Source organism: Diabrotica virgifera, chromosome 3 (assembly GCF_917563875.1).
Source record: "Diabrotica virgifera virgifera chromosome 3, PGI_DIABVI_V3a".
NCBI lineage: Eukaryota > Metazoa > Arthropoda > Insecta > Coleoptera > Chrysomelidae > Diabrotica > Diabrotica virgifera.
Genome location: NC_065445.1, coordinates 80,519,888 through 80,535,208, shown reverse-complemented (window position 1 = coordinate 80,535,208; position 15,321 = coordinate 80,519,888).

Below are 15,321 nucleotides of genomic sequence, written 5' to 3'. Positions count from 1 at the left end.
AAGTTATTTATTTATTTACTTTTATTCAATTAATGACCTGGCATGCTTTTTTACGCTATAAATCAAAATGTTAAAAAGCGTATTACCTGTAAATAGCAGGGAAGTAGATTAATTGCTATGATCCATTTATACAGGGTGTACCCTACAGTTGTAGATTCTAGACCTCAAAATACTAAGATTTAACCCAAATCACTTAAAATGTGGCTCGTTCGTTACTGAGTTACACGGTGTTTTATTTAAAAATTTAATAATTATTTTTACCCAGTACTTTAAAACTATTTGACATATCTATGTCATACTTGGCAGAAAGTGTAGGTACTGTACACCCTACTAAATTATGATTAATACAAGTTTCTGGCTGCTACCAGAGGCGTATTACAGTGGTCAGTGAATGGTTGACTCTTCCCAAATTCTACGCCACTGGTGGAATTGATATTTTAGTGCAATATTTAGATTGTTTAATACTTTCTATATACATTATATGCTCTTCATTCGTAACGATAAAGTCATTAGTTTTTGAGATATCTGAAGTTGAAAATGAAACGACACAGCTATTTTGATCAATGTGTTGTGACCCTTCATTGCTAACTCAAATATCTCGAAAACTAATGATTTTATAATTACGAATGAAGAGTATATTATTTACATAAAAAGTATTGGAGAATCTAAAAATTAAGCTAGATTAGCAATTCCGCCAGTGGCGCAGAATGTGGGAAAGGTCAACCTTTCACTTTTCCTGTCGTACGCCTCTAGTAGTAGCCAGAAACGTATATTAAACATAATTTAGTAGGGTATATACTACACTTTCTGCCAATTATGATAAGGATATGTCAAATACTTTTAAAGTACTGGATACAAATAGTTAATATTTAACAAAAAATTATTTAAAAATTTAAAAATTATTTGTACAGAGTACTTCAAAAGTATTCGAGATACAGAACAAGTGCAATCACGCCACGCAGAGCGATGCCCGGAACATTTATATTCCACTAATAGACCAGTAAGGATCTGTTTTTAGGTGGATGTGAGAGGTGGCATTCAGATTTTTGCGGATAAAGTTAGGTGATAACTTCGTTAATAATAATTGATTTATGCTCCTTCTCAAATATGCCCGGAACATTAATAAAAAAAATAAAATATTTAAAAATTTCAAAAAATTTCGTTATTTTTCTACCTTTTTGCTTATAACTTAAAAACTATTCATTTTAGAACAAAGTCCTATAGGAATAAAACAAAGATAATTAAATTTTCTATCAGATGCGATAGGTTAAAAATGTCTTAATTTATCACCCTTGCTTCAAAATAGCAATAAATATAAAATAAGGGGGCAAAACAAGCCTGTCCTTATTCAATGATTTTCCATCACTTAGGTTACACTTGGAACCTTCCTAATTCGCTTAGAAAATTTTTGTAATGTGCTAAAACCGTACACCAAATTTCATTAAAATGGACTTACTAGATTGTGCATAATAATTTTGCAATCTAAACAAAAACTAGAACATACAAAGATTTGTCAATTTTTTTACATATAAAGAAGTACTCCACCTATATAATGCACTTTACAGAATTGAAATCGGATTATTTAAGCAGCCTCAGCAATGTTTTAAAGTTATAAACAATTTTTTGGCTTATAAACAAATTAGTGCTGTGGCCAGGAGGGGGTGCTACGGGCTCCTTTATTCAGATGGACTTACCCAAGTTTTTTTTATGTATTTTGACCCGTAGAACACGAATTTTTTGGGTAACAGTTGATCCGGATGTCGATAAGATTGTTATAAACAAAGAACTTGAGGAATTACATAACATCGATTTTTCGCAAAATAAAACATTTTTTTGTATTTCTTGGGTAATTCTAAGCAAAAAATGTTCTTACAAGTTTTTTCGTAGGATGCATAGTTTTCGAGATAAACGCTGTGGAACTTTCAAAAAATCGAGAAATTGCAATTTTTGAACGCGAATAACGTTTGATTAAAAAATAAAATAGCAATTCTGCTGACAGCATTTGAAAGTTTAAGTCAAATTATACCGGTTTTAATTATTTGCATTGCTAAAAATTAATTTCTTTATTATTAAACAAAGCTATTTGTTTATAAGCCAAAAAACTGTTTATAAATTTAAAACATTGCTGGGGCCCCTTAAATAATCCGATTTTAATTCTGTAAAGTGTATTAGATAGGTAGAGCACCTCTTTATATGTAAAAAAATTAGCCAACTTCTAAATGGTCTACTTTTTGTTCAGAAAGATTTTAAAAAATTTGAACTTTTTTAAAAACATTTAGATTGCAAATTTATTATGCAAAATTTATTAGGTCGATTTTAATGAAATTTGGTACACGATTTAAGTATGTTACAAAGAATTTCCTAAGAGAATTACTAAGGTTCTAAGTGCCACCAAAGTGGTTAAAAAATATTGAATAACAACACACTTATTTTGTATTTATTGCTATATTGCAGAAAAGGTAATACCTTCAGACATTTTTTACCAGTCGTATATCATACAAAATTCAATTATCTTTATTTTATTTTTCTACGACTTTGTTCCAAAACGAATCGTTTTAAAGTTATAAGCAAAGAAAGCAGAACAAAATCGATGTTTTTCGAAATTTTTAAATATTTTAATTTTTTTATTAATGTTCCGGGCATATTTGAGGAGCATAAGTCGATTATTATTACTGAAGGTGTCACCTAACTTTATCTGCAAAAATCCGAATGCCACCTCTCACATCCAAAAATAGACGTTTTTTCGCAGATCCTTACTGGTCTATAATGCATCCACAGTTTACCCATGTAAATCAACCTCATAGTCAAAACAACAAATAAAGAATGTGTTATGTAGTTTGTGGTTTAGAAGATTTTAAATTATTCTTATGAGGTTTGATATAGATATTGTGTTTTATTTTATTGGTTTTAATTAAGTTTTGTTTTTAGGCAAACCGTACTTGTGTGACAACTGTGGTAATGGATACACACATTGCCGCAGTTTGCGAAGACATGAGACACAATGCGGCAAAGCTAAAAGTTTATCCTGTTTGTTTTGTCCTCATAAAGCTCATCGAAAGGACCACTTAAATACCCACATGATGTTTAAACATAAGTATATAGCTAAAAATGGTCAATAAAACAATGTGTATGAATTTAGTTATTTACCTTTATTCAAATAACGACCTTTGATGCATTTTTACGCTTTGGATAAAAGTTTTTAAAAATTTCCTTTCCAAACGACTGCCTTTGGCTAAACATTTGGTTTGATGGCCAAAGGGCCTAGCCGAGTAAGATGATGAAAAATGCCCCCAACTCGATTCGAATTCTATATAGGTCACCGTTTAGAACTCACTTTCTAAAATTTCTATAGAGAAACTCACTTTCTGAAATTTTTAGCCCCCTAGGTGCTCACCTGACCCACCTAGAGCCTAATTAGGCTTTTTGTTTTTATTTTTTATCTCGTCCGCATCGACAGCCAGCGAAAAACTTTAAATAAAAAAGATAAAAAAGTTGTAGGTTTCAAAAAGTTCTGTTCGAAGAAATTCCTGTTTTTAATTTTTGACCGGAAATTTAAATTTTAGGACTATTTTCAAATTTTAAATAAGTCTAAAAAAAATAACTAAGACATTCGTTCTCACGAAAATAATGTATAAACGTGTATTTTTGCATAATGTATCACCCTAAATTTTTTTAGATTATTAAAATTGGTGAAACGTACTTTTAAAAATAAAAAACCGCATTTTTTGTTTTTTTTTGCTTTTAGATACAATTTTATACATGGTGTTTAAAAAAGGTAACACCGTCACTAGGATAGGTAAAAAACTGAAAAACAATTGGGGTTTGCTTAATAAAAAATTTTTGTAATGCCATCCATTTTCAAGATACAGGGCGTTGAAGAAAACAAAATTTTACACATTTTTTACGATTTTGTCGAAACTACTGGCAACATTTTAATAAAATTTGGCAGATTCTAAGAGGTATTTATTGTGCATTTTTTGACATACAATTAAGAATTTTATATTCATCATTGGCGCGCATACGGGTAGTGGTCTGAACTTATAGTACGCCACTGACATATTTCAAATTAACAATCAGTTTTGAATTCTTCGTTCCATTTGTGACAAAAAATCTATCTTCCCTTTTTTTCATACGACGCGCGTTTTTCATGCAAAAATTGAAATAACTTAATAAGTTTATTTGTTTAATAAAAAATGAAGCATCCACTTCTCGAGTAGAACTTTTTGATATGTTGTTTATTAAACATTTCTTAATGAAATTGCAAAAAGTTCTATCTTGCTTGATTTTTTCCGAAGTGAAAATCTATATGCACTCCCCTATATATAATATTACTGTGTTAATTAGTTGTTGCCTTTGAATGCAGGGAAAAGATAAGAACATAATATTTAGCTGATAAAAGAATTTAGCGTTAACTATTTTTAGAAGAAAAATAGTTAAACAAAACAGATGGTTAAGTAATGATTACAATCGATAGAAATTGGCATAAAATAATTATTTAAATGTAAATAACAAATATGTGACGTTTGTAACGTTACACATTACATCCTGCCTCTCCATATTTTATATTGTAGTACCTATAGTCCGTTATGCTTTTTTACGGTCTAGTTCTTCGCGGGGTAGAACTACTGAATTTAATCTTAGCATTACTTGTGATAAACTTGTATGAATGTGTCATATAAAAAGAAAAGTCAAAGTTTGTCAAAGAAACCAATGTTGGTAAAAAAGAGTCTGTCTAAATTACCAAGGGAACTTTCTTTTAGTAGATAATCTATTTGTTTTTATTACGTATGTAGTACCCATTTGTTAGTTTAATACCCTCGCATTCACCTATTAACATTTATGTTTTTTAGATCCAGTTATGCGGCGTTATGGCTGCAAGAACTGTCACAAAACTTACAAACATCAAGCATCATTGTATCACCATATTAACTATGAATGTGGAGTGGCTCCTCAGTTTATGTGTAGTCTTTGTAGTTACGTCGGAAAAAGAAAACATCATCTTAAGAGTCACTATAAATATACTCATAAAATTAACTGCATTGAAAAATAGTTTAATGTATTCTGTGTAAGATTTGGTTAATTTTTTGGACGATACAACTCGTTTACTGCTAATGACAAATTATTTTATCAATACTCAGAGAAATTCAACTTAATTTCACCATTGTTTTTCACAAGTGTGCGACGTGCTGAGAGAAATCTGGCAACACTGCCTTACACATCAACTCTTACTCCCTCTTACCTCACCACTTTCGCCTCGCTGCATTCCTCAATGTCGACCTAGCAGCCTTCGAAGATGGCGGTCCCGGTTGCTGTTACCGTCAAGGTCATTCGTAAAAAAGGTTTCCTATGCCGCTGATAGAGAGCGCGATGCGCTGGGAGAAACTTGGCAACACTGCCTTACACATCAACTCTCCTCTCTCTTACCCCACAACTTTCGCCTCGTTGCGTTGCTCGGTGTCAGCCTAGCAGCCTTTGAATATGGAGGTCCCGGTTACCGCTAATGTGAAATTTAAACTGGGATACGTTTTTTAAATTAAATGCAAAATGGATTTCACCTATTGACCTTTATCGTCAGTTTATCGAAGTTTATGGGTAAAATTGCATATCTGTTCAACACAAGTGGTGTAGAGAGAATTCAGTGAAGGCCGTACGGGAATTCACGATGAATCTGTAGGCCTTCTGAACTAGCGATGGCGGTTGTTGACAAAACACCAGTTTTCGGTTAAACCGGTTTTTTTACTTACGGTTTAACCTGCCGGTTATAACCGGTCAAAAAAACCGGTTGTTCCAAAAGCCGGTTTTCGTTTTTTTTTTTAATCAATACTCAATACCCAATATTGCACTTTAGTTTGTGATGCTCCACATGTCCATTTTCAATATAAAATCTCTAACAGTCTTCGATATATGTATTGGGAAAAATTTACATATTTTCATTTGGTAATTTCAAAGGGCTGTAAACTATTTTAAGTGCACATTTGTACCTACTAAGGTAAGTTAGGTTCAATCCATCTATTTTCGTCCCAGAATATGTGATTTAATTAATGACCTACGTTTATAATAAACTAACGCAATGAAAATTTCGGGTCCAAATAAATCAAAATAATTGTAAAATACAAAAGTTAATGAAATTAGGCATCTATTTATAAAACTCTAAACGTAATATGAAATAAATTAGACTATATCGTGTATATACATGTACCTATATGAATAATTATAAAAATGTAACATCAAAAATAGTAAAACTTATAAAAACAAATAATGAATCATTGTTAAAATTCTGAACTGGATGTATTATTGTCGTAAATTTTTTTGCAAATTTGTTGTATTTTTGAAAAACAATAATTACTTTTTACGCAACATACACAAAACTATTTTATTTTATTCATTTTTTTTTTAGTGATTCCACAGGAATGATTTTATTCTCCTGGGTTTATTAATGATCAAATATAAACTTATTCTCGTTTGTGTAGGTATAGCATCTGTACAATTCAACTGTGACTGCACAGATGATTGATACTAATATCTATTTTTACTAGGATTTCCCAATTCAATAAACAAGAGGTGCTTATTCTCAAGTTCATCAAAATATCTAATTCAGCTTATCACATTTCTTAAACATCTTTTAGTGAGTGTGAGAGTCATTAACGAATATAAGCATTAAACAAATCAAGCAAGAGTTATTGATGAATTGCAAACAATATTTTTTCTCCGAATTCATTATTTTTTTCAGAGATAACTTATCCGGTTTTTCACCGGTTATTACTTTAAAAAGAAAAAACCGGGACAAAAAAACAACCGATAAAACCGGTTATTGTGAAGTAAAAAAACGGTTTTAGGTTATAACCGGTAGGTTTTTCCCATCCCTATTCTGAACAGCGACCGGTACCACCACCTTTGAAGGCTGCCAAGCTGACATTGAGCAATGCAACGAGACGGAAGTGGTGGGGTAAGAGATAGGCAGAGTTGATGTGTCAGGCAGTATTGCCAGATTCCTCCCAGCATTTTATCAATTTCCACGGTCGATATTAAATTTATTTCTAAACCTTACAATATCTTTTTGTGGTTTATGGTTTTTGTATTACTTTTTGATAATTTAATATAGCGGTTAAAACGTATATTATCTTGACAACCACCATTTGCTGAATCGTTCGGTAGAACTGATGAAAAATGCGTTGTGTTAAAAGAGTAGCTTGGTATTATATCGTATCTTACTTTATTGGATTTCCTTTGACCAGTAACCTTATGCAACATTTTTTTCTTATCTGCTTTTTGTTTCGTTGTAGTACCCATTTGTACAGTATTTGAACGTAAGGTGCTCCCTTGCAGAATATTGTGATGAAAATGGTAGCTGAAGAGCTAGATTTTCCTGCTGTTATTGGCTTCAAACCAACTGATAGAACATTACAACTTATCGTTAATAAGTTGGTTTCAAATTCTTTTCAACAACACCTAAATGATTAAAAATTGCTGATCTTACTTTGGGTTTTTACATATGAAATTCAAATTTTGTAGTTATCCATGAAAAGGACTTGAAATGGCTTTGAATTGAAGTAATGCTTGCCATGTATTCATATAGTTATTTGAATATGTAGCAAGCATAGTATACTATGGAGTTCAAACGAAACTTTTGACATCAAACATAGTCACAAAAAGAACGAAAATATTAATGTACAGAATCAAGCCCGTTTTCACTTATTCTTCAGAAACGTGGACGATGACAAAAAGTGATGAAGAACGTTTAGTCCATTTTTAACGCAAAATTGTCTTATATATTTACAAAGGCGTGCAGGAGAACGGATTATGGAGTAGACGCTATAATTTGTGAACCTAAAGTGGCTAACTTAAAGCGAATGAACGAGATGGAGCCGTCAAATCACCTTTATAGCCAAAGACGGGATGATTTAAGGACCAGATGTAGAATGTAGAAAATGGGGCGGCCAATAGAGCCGATACACTGCGACCTTTGCAGATCTATTGTGTTTTCCCCTTCTTTTAAAGCACTTAATCTAGCTTGGTCCTCTTAATGAGACTCAACAGCCTTGATAGTGGCCTTTTCATGTAGCCTGGTGCTTCCGGTTTTTCCTCCCCGAGTTCTAGAAACCGCACTCGTGCGACACCTTCGCAATGACACAGAACGTGTAGAGCGGTTTCCGCTTCTTCCAGACAACTGACAGGTGTCCTCTTCTGTCAGGCCTATGAGACTCAAGTGTCTATTGAGTCTAGTGTCTAGTCAGCAGACCCACTATCATTCTGACAGTGCTGCGACTGCGCGAAAGTAAGTCTGCTGCAAATTTAGCCGAATGTCCTTTGATGAACTGTTTGGCCTGTCTCTGTCCTGGGGAGTTGTTCCACCATTCAAGAGACTAAGAACCAGATGTAAGACGACTTACAAGTGTTAAGAGTACGAAATTGTAGAACTAGGGAGAAGGATATGAAGGAATGGAAGCTGATTCTAGAAAGGGCCAAGTGCCACCAGGGGTTGTAGAGCCACTGGTGATGATGACGATGATGATAATTTTGTGATTATTTGAGTAGGGATTATTGATCATTGAAACGTCTCAACTATGAATTGATATCTTTGCTCAGCTACTTACGTTAAATTTTTTAATTTGTTTTCTGTGTCAGAAAGTATGTTATTGGGAATAGGGATGGCGGTTGTTGACAAATCACGGGTATTCGGTTATACCGGTTTTTTTAGCTGCGGTTTAATCTGGCGGTTATAACCGGTCCAAAAAACCGGTGTTCGATTTTTTTAGTCATAGCCAATACCCAATAGATTACATTTACTTTGGTCTTTAGTTTGCGATACTCCATTCGAATCGATAGCAGTATAGAAATCAGTCACTTAAAATTTTTCATTTACGCGCAGGAGGCCAAAAATGTTTCCATTTTTTCTCTGAATTCAGTATTTTTCCCACTTATCTAGTTATTACTTTAAAAAGATAAAACCGGTTATAACTGGGACAAAAAAACAACCGGAAAAACTGATTATTGGTAAAAACCGGTTTTAGGTTATAACTGGTAGGTTTTTCCCATCCCTAATTGGGAAGGAGATTTGAACAGTTGTCTTTACAAAATCATTGCTTGGTATAACATTGCTTCATAGTACGGCTGATGCATAAACGTGTTGTATTTTTTGTGTCCCTTAAGCGGACACATGGATGGTTTCTCGTGGAAATAAATTTGTTAATCTAGAGGTATTAAAAAATTGATTAAACATTTCGTTCGAAAAATTTACCAATTTCAAAAAATATTTACTTTATTCGACTGTAATCTCAATGGTATTATCTAAAAATAGTTTAATAAAATTGAGGTAGATAATATATACATTATAATATGTTATCTACCTGCCTAAAACCAAAATCATATTTGACAGGTATTGTCTGTATAGGTATTTAAAAAACTCAATTAACACTAATTAATATTAGGTTTGTTCTAGCAAACAGTCAAACTAGTCAGAAACCGTCAGCAAACAGTTGGTCAGTGAGAGAACATAATACAGTCACCAGTGCCATCCCCTCTACTCGCGCTGGTCCACTATTCACTGATGGTTTCAAACCGTTTGAAACTGATGCTAGAACAAACCTATTATGTTTGCGATTTTTAGTATGATTTTTGTCTAAAGGGTGTAGAGATGGAATTGTTGAAAATATAAAATGGGATTATATTCTGTACATTTTCATATCTAGTAGGTTTCCTGTATTTTACAAGTTACATTTATTACATATTTAAGTCTTACTCTGTCGAATGCCTTCTTTAAGTCGATGATCAAACATAGGAAGACGGGTCTATTGAATTCTAGTGCTTTCTCTGTAATCTATTTTATGACGAATATTGTATCTGTACATCTGTACTACCTTACTGTAGGGGAACTTTGTTGCTCATCTGCTAAGTTTATGAGCTACTTTATTTGTTCTTGCAAAATTTTAGTTGCAAGTTTCATGGTAGTAATTCTATGTATTTTTCTGGTTGTCTCTTATCGCTCTTTTTATTAAATTTTATTGAATAATAAGATAAGGTCGCTTCCCCTCCATTCTTCTGGTATTTCATTGTGTCTTATAATCTTGTTAATAAAATTAATGTTATCTGTTTTGATCCGTCATCGCTCTTCCATCATATTTCAACAACTCATTTGGTATCACATCTTTACATGCCGTTTTTCTGTTTTTTAGTTTTTATTCAACGGTTTTTTGTACTTCATGCTTGCTTATGTAAACTTCTTTGTTTATTGAAAATTTCTGGTGTTTGTGGTTCCAACACATTGGTTGTTCTTTTGTATTAACTTTTTTAGATAGTCAATTCATGCATCATTTTCAATGTATTTCGGGTCTGTTAATTCCTTCACATCAAGAAGAACGTTAGAAAATGTATATCGTATCGTAAATATTTATATATTTAAATTTCACAAAATTTCTGAAAGGAACTTTCCAGTTTTTCCTTTTTAACCGTAGTTTGGTAGTATAACTTTAAAAGCTGTAACTTCTTGGAAGGAATATCTTTGAGAAGGGAATTTGTGAATACTATGTTCTTCGGGACAGCCAAAATCCCGACGGCCAAAATACCGATACGCCAGAATCCCGACAGGCCAAAATCTCGACACGCCAGAATCCCGACAGGTTTGATAAATTCCTTTTTAACATATAATTACATTTATTTCTGGTTTTTTGTTTATGGCCATCTGTTTTTTATTTTTTGTTACTAAAATTTTTATTTACCATTTAATATGAACTAATATTCTAAATAAAATTTCTAACATGGGTATATGAATTAATTTATTTTTTTTGCCAATATACAGGGTGTCCAGAAACTCTACCGACAAACGAAGACAGGAGATTCCTCAGGTAATTTTAAGACAATTTAACCCAATTCACCTAGTCCGAAAATGCTTCCTAAGGGAGCTAGAGCTCTTTGAAGATGGCGCCATGTAATTAGTTTTTCTTAAATATCTCCAGAAAGCTTCTATTTAGAAAAACGAAAATTGGTATACTTATTTACTTTCCAGAAATAAATAGATTCCACCCATTGCGAATTTCTAGTACTGGTCATAGGCGTCCGTTTTGGGTAGGGCAACGGGTATTTTATCGCATAACTTTTTTGTCTTCAACTTTTTAGCATTTTTGATACTGGATTATTAAATTGTGAGGTATTCTAGTACTAAAAGATACTCTTACTTTAAGTCGGTAGGACACACCGTTTACTAGAAAAATCGATTTAAAAGTTTTTAGTTTTGGGAATTTGAAAAAAAAATTGAAAATAATTTAAAAAAACGATGTATTTTACCAACTTACAGCAAGAGTAACTTTAAGTACTCGAATATCTCATAATTGAGTAATCTAGTGTCAAAAATACTTACAAATTAAAGACAATAAAGTTATGCTATAAAGTAACTGTTGACCTACCCAAAACGGACGCCTATGACCGGTACTAGAAATTCACCATTAATGAAATCAATTAATATCTGGAATATAAATAAATGTACCAGTTTTCGTCTTTCTAAATAGTTTTTTTTTAATATTTTTTTTTGTAAATTCAAAGACCGAAAACTTTTCAAATCGATTTTTCTAGAAAACGGTGTATCCTATCGACTTAAAGTAAGAGAACCTTTTAGTACTAAAATACCTCACAATTTAATAATTCCGAGTCAAACATGCTTAAAAATTAAAGACAAAAAAGTTAGGCGATAAAATAACCGTTTCCCTACCCAAAACGGACGCCTATGACCGGTACTAGAAATTCGCAACAGATGGAATCGATTTATTTTATGAAAGTAAAGAAGTATACCAATTTTTGTTTTTCTAAATAGCAGTGTTCTGGGGATATTTAAGAAAAATTAATTACATGACGCCATTTTCAAAGAGCTCTAGCTCCCTTAAGAATCATTTTTGGACTAGGTGAATTGGGTTAAATTGTCTTAAAATTACCTGAGGAATCTCCTGTCTTCGTTTGTCGGTAGAGTTTCTGGACACCCTGTATATCCAATAATATATGTACATATAATCAAATCCTGAATTCAAGTTTACTTTACACTTACAGCCTTCCATTTCAGTAAGTATAGCTTTTATATTATAAAATGAAGTGTTTAATGATTCTTTCTTACATAATAATTAGTACCCGTACTTATTAGTAAGTAATTAATTTTTCAATTTCAATAGGTACTCTATAATAGGATTTGGTATTGCATTTAAAAAGGAAACAATAAATATTCAAAATGTAGTGATCGGGATTATGGCGTGTCGGGATTCTGGCGTGTCAGTGTTTTGGTCGTCGGGATTTTGACGGTCGGGATTTTGGGTGTCGGGATTTTGGTCGCCACCGATTCCTTACAAACCAAAGCTAGTCGGTTTTCTGCTGGCCTTTTCTTATCTTTGCATTGCTTAGAAATAGTTAACAAGTTAAACTAATTTTTTTTCTTGTTCTGAGGCAAATTACATAGTTTGTAATTTCAGGTAATAATATATTTACATTTTTTAAAAGAACAAATCCCAGTTTTTTTATTTTATTGGATAAGTATACTCATCTACATTTTCACCCTTAATGACTGAATTTTTCGTGCCATTATGGTAGTCTCGTGATTATGATGTATTATTTTTATGGTTAGGTTAGAAGATAAATTGTTTTGTTATTTTTGTAGAAAACATCAGTTTTACCAAACTCGTAGGTTACGTTCTTTTTGTATATATGTAGTTACTTTACAACCTATAGATCTAATGGTTATGTCATGAGATTAAATGGAAGTTAAATTTGAGAATAATGTCAACCTATATTCGTAGTAATGATAATATGTGTATAATAACTGATTTAATGTTACATATTGCTCAGAAATCTAGAAATTTAGTTCCTAAAAATACAACACCCAACTTTTTATACAGGGCGCGTCATGTAACAGGAGCTTTTGCCAATTTTCTTATTTTAAATACAACACCCTGTATATTATTTAATTTCTGTATTCCTCAGAAGATTCTAGGCATATAATGTCCTATATCTATCTTTCAATGTTTCGGAAATATTAAGTGTTTTCAGATTTTGTTGCAAAAAGAAACATACTTTACAACCTATAGATCTAATGGTTATGTCATGAGATTAAATGGAAGTTAAATTTGAGAATAATGTCAACCTATATTCGTAGTAATGATAATATGTGTATAATAACTGATTTAATGTTACATATTGCTCAGAAATCTAGAAATTTAGTTCCTAAAAATACAACACCCAACTTTTTATACAGGGCGCGTCATGTAACAGGAGCTCTTGCCAATTTTCTTATTTTAAATACAACACCCTGTATATTATTTAATTTCTGTATTCCTCAGAAGATTCTAGGCATATAGTGTCCTATATCTATCTTTCAATGTTTCGGAAATATTAAGTGTTTTCAGATTTTGTTGCAAAAAGAAACATTAAAAAAAAGTTGCTACAACACACACAAAAACTAATAAGCGATACTGGTTATTACGTAATATTATAAAAAAACAGAAAATACATCAAGTGAAAATGTTCGCCGCGAACGTCTTGGCTACATCCTAATCTTAAATAAAAATTTCTTCTAACTGTTCTCAACATCTTAGGCATCACGGATCTAGTCGCAAGCGTTATTCGTTTTATTAAGTCAGCTATGTAGAGGGGTTTAGTTTATAATCAATATTTTTGACATATCTCCAAAAGAAGGAGTCTAACGGCGTCAAATTAGGTAGTCAAGCTGGCTGTTCCATCGATCCTCACGTCCCTAGCCACTGATTTGGTAATATTCGGTTGAGGACTGCCGAGCGTTGATTTGGTAAAGGCTTGGTACTCCATCTTGCTGAAAGTATATCACATTTGCTAGAAATTGTAGGTTTGTGGATCAGGATGTGTAGATCAGTATGTTTAAATGGCATGCCTATTGAAGAAACCACCTCTTATAAGTACTTAGGGCATGAGATACGCATAGGAAGAGATAATCAAACGTGCGAACTAAGCCGCCGCATAGGACTCACTTGGGTGGCATTCGGAAAGCTGAGCTATGTCCTTAAGTCAGAACTACCTATGTGTCTCAAAAGAAAAGTCTTTGATCAGTGTGTGTTGCCAGTACTTACCTATGGTGCAGAAACTTTAACAATAATTAAGAAAGTAAGAAATAAAATTTGTTACCCAAAGAGCCATGGAACGCTCAATGTTAGGCATTTCTCGCCGGGATCGAATTACGAACAGTGAGATAAGACGGAGAACAGGAGTGACGGATGCCATAGAAAGAATTATGACCTTAAAGTGGAACTGGGCTGGACACATAGCTAGAATGTCAGATAACAGATGGACACAGCGAATAATACACTGGAGACCAAGACAAGAGGCATATCGAAGTAGAGGTCGTCCGCCAACCAGATGGTCCGATGACATCAAACGGATCGACAGAAACTGGATGCAGACAGCACAGGACAGAAATGCATGGAGAAGACTGAGGGAGACCTATATCCAGAAGTGGATAGATCCGGGTTGAATGATGATGTGTAGATTTTCCTCAAATACACACTTATTGCATTGGCAGCTGCTTTTTTATCTGTCTTTATTGTAAATTTAACTAATTGTCCCCTGGGATATAGACGGAAAATCATCTATGGAATTGTTTTGTGAATTTCTGTTAAATGAACCATTGTTCTGATATATAGTTAACGCAATTTACACTATTATAACACTAACAGTTACTGCCATGTAGACAGACAACAATTTACTACGGTCAGTCGATTTAGACTAAAATAAACAAAACTATTATAAAAGTATAGAAATGGAACGAGTATATATGTACGCCAAAATATAATTCAATATCTAATTCCCATGTAGCTCTTGATAATGAGAAAGCAAGCAAAACCTGTTTCACCGTTCCTTTTTACTGATACGAAATAAAAAAAAACCCAGAATTTGCTCTTATTTTGTAATACCTCTGCTATGTCGCTGTTCCAGTCTTTTATTCGTCTGCCTCTTCTGTTTTTCCCTATGAGTCTGTTTTTGTCCTTTTTGCCCCTATCGTTCTTCTGAGGTATTTCATCTCTGCTGCGTGTATCCCACTATGGCGCGTTCTGTTTAAGATCCAGTTTTCTGCTCCATGTGTCAATGTGGGCCACATATTGTTTTATATATTGTCATTTTCGTTTTTCTTGATATTTCTTGGTTTACCGATAGGTTTCGAGGGACGTGCTTCTAGCCTTTGATGAATCTTCTTCATTCTTTCCTGTTATTCGCCATTTGCATTGCTTCTTCTCTATTAAGGGGGGGGTATAGTTAATTCTGCGTTTTTTTGCATAATTTTAAAACGTTTTCCCTTGAAAGTGGTGGGGTTAAATTAAATGG